General features: G+C 40.4%; 1 protein-coding gene across 3 annotated transcripts in view; it reads left to right on the plus strand.

The window, feature by feature from the left end:
• Positions 1-1,227: 1,227 nt before the first annotated feature.
• Positions 1,228-13,036, plus strand: part of pag1 (phosphoprotein membrane anchor with glycosphingolipid microdomains 1) — a 65,699-nt gene continuing 53,890 nt past the window's right edge. For 2 of the 3 annotated variants that reach the window (XR_011927029.1, XM_072447400.1), the window contains exons 1-2: positions 1,228-1,481; positions 8,263-8,353. The gene's annotated coding sequence lies outside the window, so the exon portion shown is untranslated. The remainder of the gene's footprint in view (positions 1,482-8,262; positions 8,354-13,036) is intronic. The other variant, XM_072447401.1, reaches the window with a different exon arrangement.

The raw sequence follows: 13,036 nt of genomic DNA on the forward strand, positions 1-13,036 counted from the left end.
AAAATACTGATACATTTTGGGTTGTACTTTCTTATATTATACAGAGAGATCAAAATACAGTTTCAGATTGTATAACACAAATGTCACACTTTAATGGTTTCAGTGCGTGTTTTGGGGAAATTAAATGGTCAGTCTTTCTTCTTTGTCAAATTTGTAACACAATTGGCACTTTATGCTGGCTATGTGTCTGGAACCAGAATAAACATCACTGGGCAATATCTCAAACAGCGTATTGAGTCTTCTTTTTTTGCTTAAATGTTTTTGCTGTTACTTTCCATTTAGTGTTTGAAGCACTCACACATGAGCTACAGTCAATACAAACGTGACAATAATATGCGTGGTAGACCAGTGTCTAATTGTATCTGGAAGCAGCTCCAGAGAGAGTTGAAAACATCCTGAGAATGACTGTGTGAACACCCACAGGATCCGGACTGGACTTAAAGTAGACTACAGTTTCTGGTCCAGGAGAAAGGTATTTCCTTTGGAGACGTCTATAAGGAACTCAATTATGTAAGGAGGGGGGCGCAAGGGGATTTTGGACCTGCATTAAGAGAATGGACTAATATATAAACACACTCAAAACACTGGCAAATGTGAGGGGAAAACTTGGACTCCTGGAGCAGCAAGGCAAGAATAGTTTACTAGGGTTAAAAAACATTAAACTTTAACTAGGCTCAAATTGGGTCGCATAGGGATGCTGGTGTACAGGCCTACAGACAACTCAAGAGCTTTAAAATAGCACAAAATACAACTGACTAGCACATTATAAACAAATTAATAAGTAAATTAAAAAAACAAATAAATAATTTAGAAAATAAAGGTATAAACCAAGGTTAAATCATTTTCAGTTTTTCATAAGCTGTGCTTAATTTTATTGGTTGATTGTATTTTGCAACTGTGTGTTGAAATGTGTTGCCTCTTGGCCCGGACTCCCTTGAAAAAGAGGTTTTTAAACCCAATGGTAAATAAATAAATACACAGATACACACACACACACACACACACACACACACACACACACACACACACATACATCAATTATCATAATACTATTGAGTATCATTTTCAATAACTTTTCAATTTCCTTCTCATCCTGAATGTAAGTACAAAGCCGTTCCCCTGGTATGAACGCTTATGAATTGGCGTGAACTCCATTTCCCAGCATGCCGCGTCGCGCCCCGCCCCGCCCCCGCCTCCTTCCCTCAGTGTTCTGGCTCCAGAGCTTCCACAGTGCTGTTGCAGACAGAACCGCGGCGTGTCCTCTCTCCCTCTCTCTCCCTCTCCACTCGTGTAGATGTGCGCGGACTGTCCCACGAGCCACGGCCCGCTCCGTGGACGCACCGCGCGCTCACGCATCACTTTGACGTCTCTCTGAACGCATCCCACCAAAGCGTCAACACAACGCGCGCGCTGGAGGAAATCCCCCCATCCGCCACTTTCTGCCCACACTGGATCTTTGAATGGTGCGTTTTGGGTCTGCGGTAAGAAGTCCGTCTTTCATATCGATAAAGTTAAGTTTTGTGTATTGTTTTTTTGTTTGATCGTTGCGGTTTGGAAGTTGGCTGCGGGTTTGGGGAGTGCGTGAGCGCGAGGGGAGGACGTAAACTTCAGAGTGTACTGCGGCACTGGCAGAGTCATAGCTGCGATGACAGCGAGGACGAGCAGACTTGTTGCCTCATATTTAACCTGCTGATCACTCTGTTCAGAGATAGTTTATTACATTCTCATAGAACTCACCCATGGCACTCATTATTAGACTGTGGACCTTTACCACTAAGAAAATGCATAGTTAATATGTCATTACATTGTGCACTGAATGTATTTGGCCCTAAACTGATTGTTTCATCATTATGACCAGCTCAATGTCTTGTTTTTACACTAAATTACATTTCAGCATGTGAGCATTCTATTACACCAAGGTCAATGATAATATAAGGTTTTATTTATTATTGGGATCATTGAAGGATTTATGGTTCAGTCATCGCATTATTTACTTTGTTTGATAAAGGGTAATCTTGTATAGACTTTCTAAAATGTGTGCAGCATGAGTATGGCTGCAATTGACTAATTGTGAGGTATTGAGATGTTAAGATAAACAAACAATGCTTCTTGTTGTATTCTGATGATTGTAATCGTTACCATGACTATGCAGACCATAAAACACATGCCAAAAGACAATTTATAACAATGAAAGTGGTATTTATACATCAAAATATCTGACTTCTATCATATATCAATAATTAATAATTAATTAATTAATAATCATACTTCTGAAAATGTAGTTTAAAAGGTGATACAAAATAAATAAAAATCGCAGACTAGCTGACTACTAAAATAATCATGAGTTACAGTTACCGGGATAAGAAAATGATAGATTTCTACTATTACATTATAAAGTTTGGAAAGATGCTTTTAACAGTGACTGTTATGTGGGCTTGGGACTACAACTAACCTAACTTTCCCAACTGTGAAATACATGCCACGGGGTCAACCTGCCACAATAACACATTTCCAAGTGCCATATAATGCCACAGAAAATTTCACGATAAACTATAATATCAAAACCACTCTGCAACATGAAACGCAAAGCAGGATAACCCACCCCAGTAAACCGCTTTTAAAATATTGTCAAAAAACATAAACCGAAATAAAAGATATAGCAGAACAAAATGCTTACGTAGTTAATCGGTGACTTTATTTAGCCACAGAAGTTACGTATTTTCTCAAATCTTATCTTATATTACAAACTATTTTCTCCCCTGGTGCAAAGAATAGTTACTCACGATTAGGGATGTCACGATTATCCGGCTAATCGATAATTGTGATTATTCAGGTCACAATAGAACCGTACAAACCAAAACATAATGATAGTGACCATTTAAAAAGCAAAATTAAGCATTTTTTTGCTCAATATACAGCTCAAAAAACAGACCTAAATGCAAGAAACTTTATTTTATCTGGCTGTTTTTGTCAAATTTAATATTATTTTGTCTTTCAGAAAATATTTTTTTGTAAAGCTGGTCACAAACTTGAGGACAGAAATTAAAGAAAATGGCAAATTTAACTTTTGTTCGGTCATAATCGCGAATAATCGTAAATCGTGATGTTTCTTTCACAATAATCGCATCGCTAAAATTTGATATCGTGCCATCCTTACTCACGACAAACACTGAGCCCCAAAAATATTTACTGAACGGTCATTATTGCGTCGTATGTGTCATTGAGCGCGTATCCCACACCTGCAATCCCACAAAACCATCTCTTTTGCTGTAAATGACTCGGGCTTTCCTCCGCTTTGTGACCTGCCAGAGTTTGTATTTTTCCTGCAGCTTTATGTATGTCCAGAACCGATCAAATGCCACCAACAGAGAGCCCCTGGTCCCCTCCCATAATTCTGTGCTGATGTGATGTTGAATAGCTGCTGGCAAGGCTTCTCCCCTGCAGCGGCCCGGCTTTCACAAACACTCACTTCAACACAAATCGCACTTTGTCCACGCTCTCTTTTCCCCAGCTCTGTATTTCCATGTCCTTTCACTAGAAGGAACTATGCAAATTCTTCTCCCGGGTGGATACATTTAATAACATGCCCGCTGTTGATATTACATTGTTTTATCTGTCGTCTACGTCCTTCTGGTTAGACGAGGCGGCTGCAGTTTACTGTATTTGCCCCAGTGCTCGTTGCAGCTGTTAAAACAAGGAGCGAGCTGGGAAAGGGGCTGCGGGCAAAGTCGCAACGCATCATCGTGTTGTTAGATTTTTAATGTTATTATTGTTATCTGAGGCCTTAAGTGAGAAAGCAAAAGCTGTTTCTCAAAGCGTGGGTAAGAACCAAAGGGCCAGTGAATTTGCATACTGTAATAGTCGAGTGAGAAGAGTAGTTTCATTTAAAGAGAGGACTTTGCACCCCCAAGACAAGGGTCCGGTTTGTGTTTCTTTGCTGTTTAAGAAATGGTTCTGGTTCGCTATGGCCTTTGGTGGTCAGTGATGGAGATGTGAAAAAGTCCTCCTATGTAACTTCTGGTATGAACTATGAACTCTGCGATGTGGAACCAGCATACAAACACTATAACACAGCATACAAATATAACAATAGGGATGGCAATTTTAGTAGCAAAATTAAGCCTTTTTAATTCAATCTACTGTCCAAAAAATAGACCGACCATAAATGTAAAGTTTTTTTTTGTCATTTAGACTGTTACTAGTGTGTTAAACAATGGCATTCAGAGAAAATTAAGGATTTCACTTTGTTTGGTCTCAGTAATTGTGAATAATTGTGATGTGTTTTTTCTCACAATTATGGTAAAACGTCTCTACTCAACACTAGTTTAAGCTTATTCAAGTCATTTAGCTTCATGATTGAAAGATGCACAATATCCTTTGGCACACCATTTTAGAAGTTCCATAAATATAGAAGTCCATCTGTTCTGTAGTACAGGGGATGGGTGTTAAAGTTACCTGCATGTGCTGTGGCTGCGCTTTGGACATTGTCTGTTGATTACAGTTCGGTGTTTAATTTTTTTAGTAATAGTATTGTAAATAATGGTGTCATAACAGATTTTCTTATTGTGGAATAGACGTTGGAAGCTGTATCTGTTTTTGTTGGCTCCATATGATAGGAGAACATAAAAACAAGTCGCATGTCGCTGATGACTTGCAGAAAGGTCAAAATGCTGCATTTAAAATTCTGAATAAGTCCTGAAGAACATTAACTTTGGTTCTTGTTGCCGCTGCTTGCTTATTGACCTTTTGGCTGCAGTCTGGGGGGGCTGTGTTTATGTGACATTGTAGAAAGTCATTTGCATGAGCTGCTCAGGAGAGAGAACCTCAACAGCTGCCAGTGATCTCATTAAGAACACCATCATGTTTCTACGGGATGGAAAACCTAGAGATATCCCCCGGTGGTAGGATAATGGCACGCTGGGCGACCGTGTGAAGTGTGGTTTTATCATAGGCTGTCAAGGTGTCGTTTTGCAGGACCACGCGTTTCACACTCAATCAGGCCTCAGCCGGTCTCTTAGTCTGGTCTGTGGTGGTAAGAAAACATGTCATTATCCTGCAGTACCTTGACCCAACCAACTGTCCATCCAAAACTGCACCTGAGGCGGAACAGACTGAAAAGAAAGTCATGATGATTCTGAGCGTCGTGTCCTATACAATGAGGGTTTTATATGCATAAGTCTTAAGATTGAGAACTTATTGTATGTTGCGTTAGTTATTTCTCTTCGGGTTTTTTTTTGACACGGTTGGCTCACTTTTACACGCACTTAAGGGCTGTATAAAACACCCAGATCCTAATCAGTAGTTGGTTTTATTTCACTATGTGCAGCACTTTGGAAACGGCTTTTGTTTGTAAAATGTGTGGACTGTATTGGATAATCAATGCTAGAACTATAGTTTCGCTACTCAAAGAATCACATAAATGGGACATAATTGGTCATTTCCTGAATAGTTTTCGAATGGTCTTGAACTATTTCAAAACGAAAGACCACATAATAAAGGAAGTACCATTTTGTGTTTGAAAATGTACACTCTAATGCACATAGAAAACGCCAAATGTCTGCCCTAATCGGATTTTAACAGGTTTGTAATTTTGTTTGGGCAGTTGTCTGGAGAGAACAGATCAGATCAGACTATAATCAGTGTAATTAGAGTACTCTGTGCAGTAAACGTGGTGTGAATGATATTGAAGACGCAGTTGAGATGCAACAGAATTAACCAATGATTATACCAAGCCTGGATAAATGGACATCAACTTGCCACTTTGTAAAGATACTTTTTATCTTTTCAAAGTGGCAAGTGTTTTCTCTCCCAACTTCGACTCATTGGTAAAATCCACACAAACTCAAAGGCGCTTTAGCAGTCCGCATGCTGTTTATCGAGAATGCCTCAGAGGTCTAACACCCCAAAAATCTCCCGACAACGTTTTCTGTCGCAGCTGGGTCCAAAACAAATCATATTGTTATCATCGGATTGGAATAATCACTCTCAGAAACGATACCTTGAGATTTAAAAGACAGGCTTGCATCAGTATTTGTGTTGCTTGTTTGATATTCAGTGCTGGATATATTTGAATCCACTGTGTTGTGAAAAGTTTGATGAGCTGATGTGTAATTAGCTTGACTTTGCGTTCCCTGATGCTTTGGTCAGTGTTCGGTCAGTGTTGGAGGAGGAACGAGACGGCATTTCAATCAGAGAAAAGACAAGGGCGAGTTGAAAGAGCGATTAGATTTAGTGTGTGACGGATGAGAGGAATAAACGCGCGCACACTGTTCTTGATATGAATAGACAGTATTGATCGGCACTCGGACTCTCCCTGCTGTTTCCACCTGCTCCTCATGAGTATTGACTGCCGTCTGATTCATTTTAATTTGTTCTATACAGTGCAAAGGACACTTGTTATTTTTTTCTAAAATGCCATTGTAGCTATTTTAAAACATGTGTGTTAGAGGGACTCCACGCTTTACTCAAGTAGTACCGTATTTTCTGCACTATAAGGCGCACCGGATTATAAGGCACACTGTCAATGAACGGTCTGTTTTTGATCATTTTTCATATATAAGGCGCACCGGACTATAAGGCTTATTAAGCGAAACAAAACGTGTACCACACAAAATCGCTTCGAGGTCATTAAGCACAACCAGAATTAATCCATTTATAAGGTGCACTGGATTATAAGTGCGCCTTATAGTGCTGAAAAGACGGTACTTTCTATATAATTTATACTTTTTCGGTTCTCTTTTATGCCAGATGCCCTTTACCTTTTGTGTTGCTGTCATTTTTATTACACAAAAGCTAAATAACACTCCCAAAGTCTATAGTTCCTTTTTCCTCTAGTTAAAGGCGCTTGTTTCCATGGAGACGTTATTGCTGATGTTATTTTTGAGTAATAAAAATAACCGTGATTAAATACATGTGGAATATATGTTTATTGCCATACTGTTGAACTTCAGAGTCAAAACAGTAGTTGACAAACACAAAGAATTACAACTATTTTTGCGACTGTACATTGCTGATTATGATCATAGTGATTTATACAGACAGAGATAAAGTGCATTGTATTACCGCATCCAGATTCGAATCCAGAGGTTTAGGTTCAGGTCCTGACCTAATGAGTCCTGCTGAACCCATGCCATATTTGCATAATGTTATAACAGCATAACAGAAGCTACTTGGCTAAATTAAGTTGAAGACACTTGAACAAGGACGACTATCAAACACAAGGCAGAGTGAAATAAACTCAACTTGTCTGGTTTTTAACAGAAGTTACAACTTACAAATCACAAGCTAAACTACATAGCTTAACTAACAGTTAACACACATTCATGTGTTTCACTTGAGGAACAACTTCTGCTCAAGAGCATGTTGAGTATTGTTGACAGAGTCGGTCTGGGTCAAACGGTCAAAGCAGCTGTTTCATCTGATACAATGTTTTGCCTTTAGATACATTTCCACTCTTTAATGTTGCAGATCCATTGGCATTAAAAGTCAGGTAAAAACCTTCAAACAGACAAAACACCAGTGTAAATAATTAATAACAGTGTAAAATAACAGTGTTACAAAATCTAGCATAACAGTCATCTAGAACCACTATAAAGCAATCAACTTAGCAGTATCAAAAATAGAATATGAAAATATTTTACACAACACATCAAGATGATACATCATATTAGCAGCATTAAACACCAGACCATATTTAACAACTGTCGAATACAAATACAAAATACTAATACTACAATACGACAAAATATAAACTCCAATTAATGAATGCAGCAATTAAGCAATATTACTTTAACTTCATTTTGTATTTACTTAATGCCAAATACATCACACCACAACATAACACTTAAGTTTTTTCATTCATATTTACACCCAGACCAAAGACTGTCTCTCGCATCTTTTAACTAATTTCCTCGGCTTCAAGTTCGGGGAAGACACGTGCGTCACTAATTAGGGTCCGGGTGCGCCATTGATAGCGACGCATGGCAGTGTTTACGTGTTTTCCAGCGTGGATTTCGCGATCTATGGAAGGTTTAAGATGGTCTAGATTCTAGAACAAAAAGGATATAGTATGTGAGTGCTAGATTTTGCATGAGTCCAGAACCGAATCACTGGGGTTTCGTTTTTTTTTGGACCTGAACCGAAAAGTTTTTACAAGTCCGGTCCGGTCCTTCATACCGGTACGCATCCCTTATTACCGGTATGTAAAAGGCTTCTAATCTCTTGTGTGTAACTGTTTTTCTGTGTGTGTGTGTTCTTTTGCAGGCGACATGTCACAGTTTGTCAGAGCCAGACTTGTTTGTCCTGACGCACAGTAGTTGGAATCTCACCTGGTCCTTCCCCTAAACTGCACTCTGTAAGTCACCTGAGCTCGCCAAGAATGACAAACACGTACAGCACCCTCTACACTTCTGACTGGCCTTTATTGGGTATTTCCCTTCTTAAAAATGTAACTTTTTACCCCACTGGGTGTAACCTGAATACCAAAATACAATGAAACACCAAGTAATATTCATCATTTACACTGAAAAGGGTTACACCATCCTGGCTCAGTCTAGATCCTGTATATATTTACATATTTCACACTATGGCTTATCAGCATTGTATAACATCATATGAATGCTCCACTCTAGTTGTTTCTTTGCTTTTTAAAGAATAATCTTATCTATGTTATGTATTTTATTGTTGTTAGGTCACCTGGGGAAGTTTACCAAAGGGTAAAAAAGGCAGTTTGCAGGCTGTTATCTCCTGTGTATTGCTCTGAAACTGTTCTTACCTTCGTGCTATTGAGCAAAGCAACAGTGAGAGGACGTGCAAGCAAACATTAAGCCAGATTGCCTTGGGGAAGCTGTTGTGGGAAATCACAGTCCCTCCTCACATAAAATTGTTGATAGCAGTAGTCTTTATGTATTCCCACAGTAATGCTGGAAACTCTGCATTAGATGAACAGCAGGGAATTGGTAACGATTGGCCTTATGTTGTGTTGCAGTCTTTTGGGATGGGCTTTGTGGAAAGATTATTGAGTTTATAAACGCTCTAAATGTATGGAATGTTAACATAGGATTATGAGGAAAGATGTTGGCTGTTGAATCACGTGTTACGTTACTTGTTCCTCATACCTGAGCTCACTGGTTTAATTTTGCTGTCTGATGTTTTGCTGTCTCAGCTTCTTTTTAGAAACACTCCAATGGCTTTGACATACTAAACACATTAAACATAAGTGACCTAAACATTGTTGATTTGAGCCAGTTCTTTGGCCGTGCACACTAGTGATGTATGATAATAACAGGCCCACATGATGAAGATCTGACTGCAGTGTGAGGAGAGAGGAGAGAGGGGACCGGAGAGAGGGGAATGGAGAGAGGAGAGGAGAGAGGAGGGAGGAGAAGGGGGGACAGGAGAGAGGAGAGAGGGGACATGAGAGAGGAGAGACGGAGAGGAGAGACGGAGAGGAGAGACGGAGAGGAGAGAAGGAGAGGAGAGGGGCGAGAGAGAGAGAGAGGGAGGAGGAGAGGGGACAGGAGAGAGGAGAGGGAGGAGAGGAGAGGGGAGAGAGGAGAGGGAGGAGGAGAGGGGGGACAGGAGAGAAGAAAGAGGGGACAGGAGAGAGGGTAGCGAGGGGAGAGGATAGAGGAGAGACGGAGAGGAAAGGGGAGCGGGAGAGAGGGTAGAAGATAGAGGAGAGGGGAGAGGATAGAGGAGAGAGAGAGGAGAAGGGAGAGGAGAGAGGGGACAGGAGAGAGGGAGGAGGAGAGGGGAGAAGAGAGAGGATACAGGGAGGGAGAATAGAGGAGACGGGAGAGAGGATAGAGGGAGAGGAGAGAGGGGACAGGAGAGAGGGAGGACGAGAGGGGAGCAGCTCTGTCGCTGTTCTCTGGTACAAAGTGGTGCGGGTACAGCAGCAGTGGGTTCACCCTGCAGGGGACATTCACCGTAAAGTCACCCAAGAACTGCTGCCTCTGAACAGATGACAAACACTTTAATTCACAGGGCAAGGCACATTGGCTGTTTGTTTTCCTGCAGTATACAGTAATAATCTGAGAAAGCATGTAATCTGTAAGTGTACTATTTTTCATCATTTTGTTCTTTTTATTTTGGATTTTGGGCTTTCTTTGAAGATATAGATAGTCTTAGCATGGAATAAAGACAATCGGCACATGGTCATGACTGGGAGTTGAACCTGCAACCCAAAGAAGCTCAAAACCCGCGTGCAGCTCTCTAAACCACTACAAGCCACACATTTGTTTTTATCATTTGACTATATCCTAAAGATCTTGAATTGACCAGTCGACCTTGTTTGTCTGAATTAGTTATCCGTGGACATTTCGCTTGAAGCCAGTTTCTATCGGATGTAGAGACAGTGGGAGCCTTTTTTGTGGAGCGCGATGTGCTTGTCATGTGCACAGGGCCTGAACCACACTGATGCAAATACAGAAATCCCACCGAGAGGCGCACCGCTGGAGGCAGAATCAGGCTATTTCCAGAAAACACTGGTCCATCCATCACCAAAGACCTGCGGCTGGGTCACCACGACGACGGCCTGACAGCATTTCACCATCTTTACACCAATTTATTTGTCTCCTCTTCATTTTACCTCCACAAATGCGGACCACATTTTCTGCAGAGTCCACTGGTATTTCCAGAGTGCACCTCCCTGTTCCCGTGTCGGTTCATAATAGGAAATGCCCGCGTTATCTCCACAGCGAGCAGCATATTAATATAAAGCATAGACAAACAAACTGTGGGCACGCGCTCAGCCTCTCAGCCACTAAGATTATGTTCAAACAGTGGGTAATACATGGTAATACAACGCAAATAGCCGTGTACATGTGTGGTCCAGCTGTATGTGAAATGTGCAATGCTGTCCAATACATCATGTGAATCACTGTGCAATACACTGATGACCATTTACATGCATTGCACACAGTCATAGCCACTAATCTTCCATTGTTCTGTTGCCGAGTAGCTTTACTTTACATACACAGTGTTGTATTTTATATTGTCGTATTATTTTTACTTTTGTATTTGATAGATTTGATTGATTCGATTTAAGTATAGTTTTGAATAGTTATTTGTCTTGATTTTTGACGGCATATTATTTTATTCTGTTCTCAATTGTGGGATGAACAAAACTTAAATAGCTTCCTTAAATCAGTTATTCACGTTTTGTTGTTTTGTTGAAGAGAATACCTGGCTAAACATGATTATTTGCAAAATATTGGAGGAGCTAAAAAAAAAAGGCTCTAAAAACATACATTTATACCTTCATTAACTGCTTGTCTCCATGGAGATAGACAAGTGTGTTGCCATGCTGTGGAATGTTCAAGGCAATAAGAAAGAATATATCACACAGTTCACGTTTAAAAATTTACCCTGAAATTGATATAAGATATATAAGATATAAGAATAAAAAAACTGGAAAGCATAAATGATTTGAGATGATTTGAGATGAAGTCAAACTGTCATAACTTTGACGGACCATCTTCAGAAAAAGGAAAATGCTGATGAGCTTATGAGCAGGTAGTTGTAATGTTTTATTTGATTTAAATGTGAGGTCACAGAAGAACGTCTTCTTCCCTTGTGGCATTTAGCTTAATGGCAAATGACTGTTTACATCAGGGGCAGCGCGTGTTAATGGACTACAGGGCTTTATGTCACAGGAGAGGCTGATGTGTACAGAGGATTAGAGAGGCAATAAGTGTGTGTCCAATGCATTGTGGGATTTGACCAGACAAGGATGCAATTAGACTCATTAGACATGTTTGTACTGGCTGTCTTTCTCTCCAAAGCTGGTGTTGCTGTTGATTTTGACTTACCATCAAGGGAATTTACTCTCTCCATCCTCCGCCTTCCTCACCCGCACTACGTCTTCTGAATGGGCTCGCTTGTTCAGCTGCTGGTAAATATGCTGGTCCTCGCCCGAGTATTAACAATTGTCTCAGCATAGTGGAAGACAGATAAGAAAGGAAAAGTGGTGAGGAAGGACAGAATGAGTCTGAAAGAGTAAATACGGTCTGTGAAATAAGGTTTGTGCCAAGTGACTGCACAAAGAAGTGTTTGTGAGGGTGAAGGATGAGGCTTTGGGTTCCTGATGCTAAGATTGTGCTAACTAAAACATATTATTGCCATCCAAAGACCACCTTGTTTTTACTGATGGCTCGAAACAAACTTTATTGTGGCGTTTACAATCTTGAAATTGTTACACCTCGATGTGCTTTTTGCCACCTATGCCCCAGTTGAACTAAAGTAAGTGGCATCAGTTATAATTAGCATAGGTAAAAGTATAAAATAAAGACATAAAAATGACTACAAACATACCCTGATGACTTTAATAATAGCCTAAATAGGTGAATTTTCAAAGTAAGTAAAAGTAAGTGTACTAAATCAGGGAAATAATCTCTCAGTGACAGCATCTTCTCCGACGTAACTTTGGCCTGTTCCTCATGGCACTAATAAGCTCGTCTGTGGATATATCATGAAAAGCCTTATAGGAAATTGCCAATGAAATCCATTAAATATAGTGGCAAGTATATTATAGCTCTGCTCTTGTCCTGCGTGATAACATAACTGATACGTGCATTATACATGATGCGTCATCGCGGATGCGTCGCATCAAACACACTGCTCAAAAGTAGACCCAAAAGCTCGCGAAAATGAGTAAATAACAAAAGTCTTTGGAGAGCGTTTTTGCAAAGGGGAAAAGGCCAAGTGAGGAGCAGACGAGGAGCAGACGAGGAGCAGACAAGGAGTCAGTGGGGATTTTGGAGGACACGTCTCCTGGGCCAGCATTCTGCTACTGCTACGCGATCTGTTTTTACTTTTACAAGAGTTTGAGCGCTACTTCCCGTGCGCAAAAGATCCATGAACTGCACGTGAATGGATCCGCGACCCATTCGTGATTAAAGCGGGCAAATCGAGCATGTGCAACAAGAGGATCAGCTGTTGGAGATTGAAAATGACGGTGATCTTAAACGTATATTTGAGGGAACAACTCTGCTGACTGCCATATTTATGTGATTTATGTGAGCTTCCACCAGTC

This window comes from Eucyclogobius newberryi, unplaced genomic scaffold, assembly GCF_026437365.1.
Source record: "Eucyclogobius newberryi isolate DKJ021-1_F unplaced genomic scaffold, fEucNew1.0.hap1 SCAF_16, whole genome shotgun sequence".
Taxonomy (NCBI): domain Eukaryota; kingdom Metazoa; phylum Chordata; class Actinopteri; order Gobiiformes; family Gobiidae; genus Eucyclogobius; species Eucyclogobius newberryi.